Below are 10278 nucleotides of genomic sequence, written 5' to 3'. Positions count from 1 at the left end.
AGTTTAGTGGAAAATGTTTAGATTCTTATTGATCCTCCTCCTCCCATTTTTGGATGAAAAATAATGTTAGAAATTCTTATCACATATTAAATTTAGGAGGACGTGTTATACCTCCCACTACGTGTACGAGAAGAGGATTTAAGCCATACATATAGTGGTGTAATTTGTTTTTTTGTTTATTTTTTTTTTTTTAAATTTTTTTTTTTTGTAGGCTTTTTCTTTGGGGTGGGGGATGATCAAACCTTTTCATTAAAGAAACAACTTAGTATGAATCAATAGTCTAAAATGAAAATATAAAAAGGGAATAAAGCGGAGCAAATGAAAATCAAAGCACTAAGCTTGCACAAAGAATAAAGGCACCTATCAAAAGATTTAAAGAAAAAGATCCTAAAGTCGGCAATAGCTTAAAATGGAATAGCAAGCCACTGAGAATCAAGACTTCGGCCACAGTGCAAGTTAGACTGAATTCGAAAGCAAGGAAGAATTGAGCAAAGACTAGGGTGCTGTTTGATAAAATTAGAAATTATGCACTGAAAATCTTAAATACTGAATTTTAAGTGTTTAAATTTTAAGTGCTGAATGTATTAATTTGAAAACCGGTTTGATAATGTTTTAATTTTAAGTAAAAATTATTTGTTATATATAAAAACTGAAGTTATACAAATTACATTTTTGCCCTTAATATATGGTACTTATAACAATTTTATATTTATAATATAAAAATATTAATAAAATGACCACATTAATTCACTCAATGAAATATATTAGTTTAACAATGAATAATAATGTCAAATAATCATAAAAAAAAAATAAAATTCTTATCTAGAAATAGAATTATATTATATAAATAATTGATGAAATTTTAAAATATATGAATTTTGGATTACATAACATTTATGTAGGATATCGAAAAAGGTGCTACAAAGATTAAAGAAAGCAAAATTTAAAATATATGGGTTTGGATTACGTAATATTTGTTAAATTGTTTTGTAGGATATAGAAAAAGGTGTTACAAAAATTAAAGAAAGTAAAATTTAAAATATATTGATTTTTGATTACATAATTTTTATGTATGGTATTGAAAAGGGTATTACAAAGAAAGTACGTGAAAAAGAATTCTTATCCAGGAATAAAATTCTATTAAATAAATAAGTGATAGAAAATTTAAAATATATTGGCTTTGGATTATATAATATTTATGTACGGTATTGAAAAGGATGTTAAAAATATTAAAGAAAGTAGGTAAAAAAGAATTCTTAGTTAGAAATATAATTCTATTATATAAATACTGGTGTTAAATAGAATTCTATTATATAAATACTGGTGTTAAATCAATTTGAATAGATAACCAAAGAGACGTATTTATAATATAATAGGTAGAATTATTAGTATTATTATTATTATTTTGAGAAGACTTTTTTAACGAGAGAACTCATTCTATTTCCAAATGCAAAGAGAAATCGCAAAAAGAATTTTCAAGAAATTGCAAAGAAAAGTCTAAATGTCTAAGAAAGAGAGCGTGATTATTTGAGGGTAGGGTAGTCATTAAAAAAATTATTTTAAAACTTAATCACTTACTGTCTTCTGCAATAAGCGATAAGCAACCCTCTCTTCACTTAAAATTTTAGCCTCTTTTAAGTCATACTTACCATACTAAGTGGTATCCTAAAATTTTATGAAACACACTTATTTTTAAAAATCACTTACCGTCTTCTGCATTCAGCGCTGAGGTAGGAAATCAAATAAGTCCTAGGTCATCAACAAATAGCTGCAACTCGGGTGGCTTAGAGGTACAATTTAGGGCTAATTCAGACATGTGAAATGTTTAATTCTCACCTAATTTAATCTGACATCTAACTCCAACTACTCCATCAAAACTTAATTCTACTTTGAATTTTTAAATTTGAATTTGCAATTCGAGTTATCTAAAGTTAATTCGGATTATTTATATGACCGATTTTCACATTAAAAATTTAAAGTGATGCTTAGTTAGTTTACTCGTAAGTACAAAAAAATTTAAAAATTAATGCAAATTTGCTTGAAGTTACATGATTTCTAACCTTATGGACTGACAAAGAAATTAATTATCCATAGTGTTAACATAATATGAATTAAGATTTAAACAAAGAATGTCTAAAAAAAAAAAAAGAGTGATCATAATTTGAATATTATATATAATATATATAAAAATTACAAATATGTATAAAAATAATATTAAAATTTGGTCTTGGAATGGGTTGAGTTGCTTGAAGTCCAACCCTAATTACAAAAATAACATTAAAATTTGGGCTTGCAATGGGCTGAGTTGCTTGAAGTCCAGCCCTAATTATAAAAATAATTACCCAAACTTATTAAAAATTGGGGTTGGCTAGGGTTGGGTTTGGATTTGGATTGGGATTGGACGATCCAAGTTGCCCCCCTATCAAGTAGGAGTGCACAAAAAAATCTGTTTTTACCAAAGGGTCTTTGGCCTAATGGTATAACATCCTCATCTTCAAAGAAGAGGGGAGGGGTTCGAGCCCGAGTGTGGGCAAAAAAGTGTGTGTGTGTTTGCTTTACCATGCAAAAAAAAAAAAAAAAAAAAAAAATCTGTTTAACTTGCTTTATTTGAAAACAAATTTTTTTAATAAAATTGGATTGCTTTGTCTGTGTTTAGATTCATCATCATCATTTTCTTCATGGATTGCTTTGTCTGTGTTCTTTCCATCTCGTTGTTGCTCTTCTGAAGAACACAGACAAGCGAACCACGAAGAAGAAGATGATGGATCTGAATGAATGAGTAACAACGAAACAGACATGAGTAACCCTATGGCATTCAAGGAAGGTTTAGAATATTTTGAAATTCTCAAGCGCCATGTCTTTAGTGGTAAGGTGTGTGTGTGTGTGTGTGTGTGTGTGTGTTGTAGTGACATTGTGGTATGTTTTTACTTATATGATAGGATTAGAAATTGAAAAACACAATTTAATTATGTATAACATGTTTTTTTTTTTTTAATTATTATTATTATCTGTTTTTTATTTTTTTTGAGAGGCTCCCTTGGATTTTAATACAAATATGGTCATTCCATTATTGGTTTATGGTTCTTGGTTATACAATAATTTGCAATGCAAAAAGAATATGTTTCATTTTAGGTGCACTATATGATATGGTGACATGGTAGAGTAATATGTGAAGGAAATTGCTGTTGAGATGAGAGTGTTGTCATTTGAGTTTGCGTCCTCATTACCATTGGATCATGTAGTTGACATCATCAATCACCAACTCTAACTCCAACGGTGATGAGGATGAGAGCTCACTGTTCGATCGCACTATGGTGAGGTGCTTGGTTGCCTTGAAATTTTGGTGCCAACAACTGGTCCAAAGGTTCCAAGGATTTGATAGTTTGAAAATTTTAAAGAATATTAATATCCCTCTAGTGAATTAAAAACTAAACCATAATTCAGGAAATAAAAACTAACCTATAAATTGATCCACGCACATGAAATTTCTAATGATTTTTAACAATTTATCTTAAAAGATAGTGTTCATGTTTCATATTCTTTCTACTGTGCCATTTAATCTCTATTTTCTGTAAGTTCACAAGTCTGTTGCCTTCCACGTTTATTTGCTTGATCCCAAGGCCTAAATATTTTTAGTATTGATACTGCAGTCGTTTTGGTTGAGCCGTATGCTGTGTGGAATCGAATCACGTCATTGAAAGAGACTTTCGTTTTAGAAGAAATACCATCGATTATATATTTTGCAAGTTTATTGATAGAATAAACATGGTAAAGCAAAGTTTTGAGGAATATGTTTTGTATGTTTTGTGTAATTAATTTGTGCATCACAAGTTAATAATCTTCCAATTTTTGTTGAAGTTTTAAATACGAATACAGATGGCATTTGTTGAGATGAATGTAAAGCATTGTAAGAAAAATAATGTTCAGTTGCATCCATCTGTTAGTACTGATAGCATCACTTGTACAAAAATCTGGATTAAAACTTAGTTTCTTACTTCTTTTATCATCAAAAGAGGAAGACATAAGATTCTTTTGTTCCCAAGGTTTTAAATTTTGGTCCCAGAGTGAGTGTTGAGGACTGGTTGTCCTAATATGTATAACTAGTAATGTTGGGATTTATATGCCCTGACATAGCAAATTCCTATCTGGATTATAGTGATATATGTTCATGACGTTTCTGAAATATTTATGCTTTATACAATTGGTGAATTCAATGTATTATGTTTCGATTCATTATAGAATTGAAAGTATCCACTTGATTACAAGAGATATTTATATATGTATGTGATGGCGATCAATACATGATTATAAATAGTAATCATAAATTGTTCATAGTCGGTAATTATGGATGGACTCATAATTAATTAAGACTTAAACTGAATCCGCGTTAGGTTGAGATATATTGCGAGAGCCGTCGTATGCAATTGCTCCCTATCACTGTCATGGCATTTGACTCTTAAGTATGAGAAAAATATAAACTCTTTTATTAATTAATAATTACTTTGATTTGTTCAGCGGATTCTTCGGGATCCTTAGACCGACACTTTGGATAGTTATGTAATTAATAGTTAGAGGGTTATATTTTCAATATTTGTATCATTGCTACTTGTATTTTTTTTGTATTGATTATGGTTGATCACAAAGTAAATTCGAAGGCCTTCGTGTGTTTTTAGACAAAATGATTTATTATATATTTATTTATTTAAATTATTATTTTTGTCAAACAAATGTTTTATTGTAATCGAGCCAGAAATAATCAATGGTACTAAAATAAATATATTAATTAAGTAGTCGGATTGATGACTTTATTTATCCGATAACTAATTATGCATAGAGGGGTCAAAGTGCAATATTGACTTAGATGTTATTTATTATTTAATTGGAGTTCAATTAATTCTTTTAGTGGAGTAGAAATTAATTTATGAATTGATTGAATTGGATCCATGGACCGGGCCAATTATTAATTCATTGTAGCCAATAAAATAATAAGCCTAAAGGATTCTCACTCATAACCCAACTTGATATTGGAATCATATTAGATTTGAGACATGTGAATTAAAGATTGAGAAGGATTAGTTGTTTCCTTTTCTTTATTTTTATGTTGCTTATAAATATACATGGTCTATGTATATTTTAGGGGTGATTTTTAGTAGAAGGAAAACGGGATATATTTTTTCTCTTTAGAAAATTAGGGTTTATGTTCTCATCTAATGGAGGCTCCCACAAGCCTAATTTTCCAAGGTCATTCATGGAGGCTTATAAGTGATTCCTAAAGGTAAAACAATTACCAAAAAGATGGAGATCCAAGGAGAAGGCATCTTGTTAAGGAATTTACAATAAGTGAGAACATTCACTTTAGAGGAAATATTTAAAGGTTTACTCAGACCTTTGATGTAAGTATTCAATCTGTTACTTGAATGATACATCATATTTTATTTTTGCATAAAACTTGCCTCTATGTGATGAATCAAGATCTATGAATCAAAATCCCTCAAAAAAATTTTAAAACTTGCACGTTTCCCAACAAGTAATACTTCAGAAACTTATAATGATATATATACATATTATGAATTGGTTGAAACAAGCTGCATCTTCTTAGAAATTTTAATAATGAGAGATTATGGAGTTGACTGACTTGTAAATATTTTTTAGGAAGATGTTAATGCAACCATCACATAGCTTCATACAAATCCGCGTGGACGGGTTTTTGGAGTTGCATAACCTTACTTATTTCATTTGATAAGGGATTTTCCAATGCTGTTTAAATTTCATAACAAGTTCTAAAATTTATGAATTGAGATTTTTATTGATGTTCAAATTGATGTAAATGAAAACGAAGTTACTGTTTTTTAGGTGCAGCCTAATTGGATGGATGCAGAATATGTTGTGCTTTTTTGTAAACGTACATTTTACCATCCATTTTTTCTACTCTCCTCTTTAAGATCTTTTGATCGTTTAAAACATGGAGTCGAGTGAAGAGATTCATAATTTATGCCTTTACTTTCACATTAATTAATTCCTAAAGCCCAGAGGTTATTGCTTTTGGTTTACTCTTCTTCGCTTAAATAATGAAACTGAGGACCAATTTTGGTTGCCCAGACTCTTTAATGGCAAAGATAATCTCTCTTTTTCTTTTCCTTGTATATATATATATTGATATATCATTTTAACTTTTTAAATTAATGTTGTTGTTGGGATTTATATGCCCTGGCATAGTAAATTCCTATCTGGATTAAAGTGACATATGTTCCTGACGTTTCTGAAATATTTATGCTTTATATAATTGGTGAATTCAATGTATTATGTTTTGATTCATTATAGAATTAATAGTGTCCACTTAATTACAAGAGATATTTATATATGTATGTGATGACGATCAATACACGAATATAAATAGTAATCATAAATTGTTCATAGTCGGTAATTATTGATGAACTCATAATTAATTAAAACTTAAACTGGATCTATGTTAGGTTGAGATATATTGCGAGAACCGTCGTATGCAATTGCTCCCTATCACCGTCATGGCATTTGACACTTAAGTATGAAAAAATTATAGACTCTTTTATTAATTAATAATTACTTTGATTTGTTTGGTGGATTCTTCGGGATCCTTAGACCGACACTTTGGGTAGTTATGTAATTAATAGTTAGAAAGTTATATTTTCAATATTTGCATCATTGCTACTTATATTTATTTTGTATTGATTATGGTTGATCACAAAGTAAATTCGAAGGCCTTTGTATGTTTTTAGACAAAATGATTTATTATATATTTAATTATTTAAATTATTATTTTTTGTCAAATAAATGTTTTATTGTGATCGAGTCAGAAATAATCAAAGGTACCAAAATAAATATATTAATTAAGTAGTCGGATTGATGGTTTTATTTATCCGATAACTAATTATGCATAGAGGGGTCAAAGTGTAATATTGACTTAGAGGTTATTTATTATTTAATTGGAATTCAATTAATTTCTTTTAGTGGAGTAGAAATTAATTTATGAATTAATTGAATTGGGTCCATGGACCAGGCCAATTATTAATTCATTGTAGCTAATAAAATAATAGGCCTAATGGATTCTCACTCATAGCCTAACTTGATATTGGAATCATATTAGATTTGAGACATGTAAATTAGAGATTGAGAATAATTTATTATTTCCTTTTCTTTATCTTTATGTTGCCTATAAATATACATGGTTTATGTATATTTTAGGAGTGATTTTTAAAAGAAGGAAAAATGAATATATTTTCTCTCTCTAGAAAATTAGGGTTAGCTTTCTCATCTAATGAAGGCTCTCACAAGCCTAATTTTCCAAGGTCATTCATGGAGGCTTATGAGTGATTCCTAAAGGCAAAGCAATTACTAAGAAGATGGAGATCCAAAGAGAAGGCATCTTGATAAGGGATCTACAATAAGTGAGAACATTCACTTTAGAGGAAAGATTTAAAGGTTTATTCAGACCTTTTGATGTAAGTATTCAATCTTTAACTGAATGATACATCATATTTTATTTTTGCATAAAACTTGTCTCTATGTGATGAATCAAGATCTATGAATCAAAATCCCTCAAAAAGTTTTAAAACTTGCACGTTTCCCAACAGTGGTATCAGAGCATGGTTTGATTCATTACTAGAGATCATGTTTTTATCAAAATTCATCATTCATGGATCCAATTTTAATATGTATATATTTATTTATTGATGTATGTTGATGTATGAATTAATATATTGATACATGATGATGTATGTATAATTGTGAATGGATGATGATGTGTGATTGGGTCATGGATGAAGCTTATAGGTCAATTGAATATAATTTTATATTTGGATGAATGTAATTAAGGCTTTGATTTAGCCATTTGAAAGTTCAATGATGTAATTTAATTTTTTTCATTGTATTTTAAATTGTAAATATTTTTAAAGCCATGTAATTTTCATCAAAGGATGCTATGAAGCTTCAAGAAGGTCCAAAAGGGTTAAATTAGGCTTCAGGAATTTTCTGGGATTTTTTAGAAATTTTTCAGAATTTTTCTAGAATTTTTTAGGGCCTAATTTAATTTCTGGGAATTTTTTAAATTATTTTCTGCAATTTATCGGCGTTTTTCCGACGGCCGGAGCGCCACCACCACTGGTAATTTTAGCCCAGGAAAGGAGGACTGATGATCACATGCTTCGCGGAACATAATTAGATGGTGCAACCAGATCAACGGTTGTTGGATCATAATTTTATTGAAGATTAATCCTGTGCAGCGCAATTACATGGAGCACTAAAGGCCCTCCCAATCCAGGAGTGAGTGGATCACACGCGCCGGGGATTGCGGCGACATCAGGCTTCTGGCGCGTGAAAAGTACGCGCCAGCCAAGGTCAAACTTCCGGCGCGTGAGGAGCACGCGCCGGACAAAGTCAAAGCCTCCAAGCGCATGCCAGCTCGTGACACGCGCCTGCACCCAACCCCCCTGCGTGCCAGCGCGTGGGGCTTAGATATTGATCTCCCCAGCGCGTGGGGACTCCCTTTTCCACTCCCTAAGCGCGTGCTAGCGCGCGTGGACATTCTGGACATGCTTCGGGCGCGTTCCAAGCACTGTTTTGTTTCTTCAGGCGTGTATCAACCTCCTACAGGTGTTTTTAAGCCAATGGAAGACACCCGTATAATACTTAGAGCAATTAAATGTTAAAGCTGAATCCATTGGCCATTTAAATTGTTTCTGTCTGTTATTTATCTATTTATGTGATGCATGGAATAGATAATTGTTTATTAATTATTATTCATGCATTGGATCCATGATATTAATTAAATGACTTGATTTATATTAATTAAATTATGAAAATTAATTGGATTTGATTACTAATTAATTTGAGGGCACTTATTAGAAAACGAAAAATTATTTTTGTAAATTATTTTTTAAAGTGTACTTCAAATTAAATATTAGTGAATCATTTAAAATCTAAATATTTTCTAAATTTAATTGGATTAAAATCAAGGCGTTTTGCATGCATTATATCATGTAAATGAATAAATTAAAAACCCTAATTATTAATGATTAAAAATTGAGTGGGAGCAGAGATTTTTATACATTGCCCCATGACCTTTTTTTATTAAAATCATTGTAATTAGATCTTCAAAAATAAGGCCCCACGCATGATTTGAAAAGTTTTAATATTACAAGAATGGTTGTCTCATGAAAATAAGAATATTAAATATTCATTGTAATTAGATCTTTAAAAATAAGGCCCTATGCATGCTTTAAAGAGTCTAGATTATAATGAAAAGATATTTAATGTTTTATTTTTCATTAGAGCTTTAATAACGTTATACACTCAATCTAAAATCAATAGTGTTAGCTCCCCAACGGAGTGGTCTACACTAGGCGATTTTAGAAAGGCTAAACATAATCGGGAATCATTTCATATAGATAGACAAGGCATTGTCTTAAGAAATATGGAGATGATGGGATTTGCCCGCCAATAGCAATAATAAATTTCACCAACCGAATAAGTTATTGGTGTATTGGTTATCTGATTTTTCATGCAGTAAATTAAGGGACCCACATACTATTTTAATGGAAGTGCTCGCCTAATAGCAAATGAATCTCAACAATAGTAATAATGAACTCCTCCAACATGATAAGTTATTGACATATTGATTGGTTGATTTATTATGTTACAGAGTTGAGGGACCCGCATTAATTAAAAGGGATTGTTCACCAATAATGATAATGATCTCTTATTCGATTGAGATTTATTATATTATGTGGTTAACAAACTCATTTTAATTTTAAATATGCATGATAGTATTAATAATTCACTTTGCATATTGTATGAATGCATTTATATTTAGATTAATTATGTCTAATCCATTTTATCCGCTTGCTTACATATTCTATGATATTGGACCTTATTTATAATGACTGGAAAAGAAACTTAGATATTTTATTCACAACGTAAGGGTACAAAATGTATTTAATACTCCTATACCTAATTCATTTACTTTAAGATACTTAATGAGATGTTTTAGTGAGATTAGATAGGGCATATGCCTAAGTACTGTGTCAAATTTAAATATCATTAAGATAGACTGAGGAACTCCAGTTTGATATCGGATTTTGAAAAATGATTGTTTATTATTTAAAATTTGAACTGGAGGTCAATAGGGTTGACTTGAATGGTAAGTTTAAAATTGACATGATTATTGCCTTGTTACCAAACTGGTTCGGTTTTTTTTTTTTCAGAGTGAACTAAATAAGGAATCAGTTTAAGTTCACATTCGCT

This window comes from Cornus florida, unplaced genomic scaffold (assembly GCF_030987335.1).
Source record: "Cornus florida cultivar Cherokee Brave unplaced genomic scaffold, ASM3098733v1 CherokeeBrave_3.0.0_Hap2_Chr04, whole genome shotgun sequence".
NCBI lineage: Eukaryota > Viridiplantae > Streptophyta > Magnoliopsida > Cornales > Cornaceae > Cornus > Cornus florida.
This window is presented reverse-complemented; position numbering follows the sequence as displayed.